Consider the following 406-nt stretch of genomic DNA (forward strand, 5'->3'; position numbering starts at 1 on the left):
GTTAGAACAGGGTCAGCAAACACTTCTTGCCACTTGGAAAGAGTATTATTTTATTTGGAAATGGTATGCAGGTACGTGTGAGTAGCAAAGTCAAGAGCGGGAAAGGGGAATGGGGGAGGTTGCAAAATCGGAGCGAGCAGCCGGACTGAGAGGGATCCCGAGGAGAAAGCCTTCAGACGGTGAACCCCAAGAGCTGGGATGAAGCATGGGAGAGCTACTGGGACATCTCTGCGAGGAAGCAGGCTGGCAGGCAGGAAGGAGACCAGATTTGGGGGAATCCTTCCAAGGGAACAAATACAGCGAAGGACGCATCTAAAAATCCAGCCACAGCCACCTCCTTCCCACGGGAAAGCCCCGACCTCGGCGGGCCCAGCGCCACCCGGTTCCCCGGGGAGTGGAACCCGGA

The sequence above is a fragment of the Mandrillus leucophaeus genome, unplaced genomic scaffold, assembly GCF_000951045.1.
Source record: "Mandrillus leucophaeus isolate KB7577 unplaced genomic scaffold, Mleu.le_1.0 Scaffold903, whole genome shotgun sequence".
Classification (NCBI taxonomy): Eukaryota; Metazoa; Chordata; class Mammalia; order Primates; family Cercopithecidae; genus Mandrillus; species Mandrillus leucophaeus.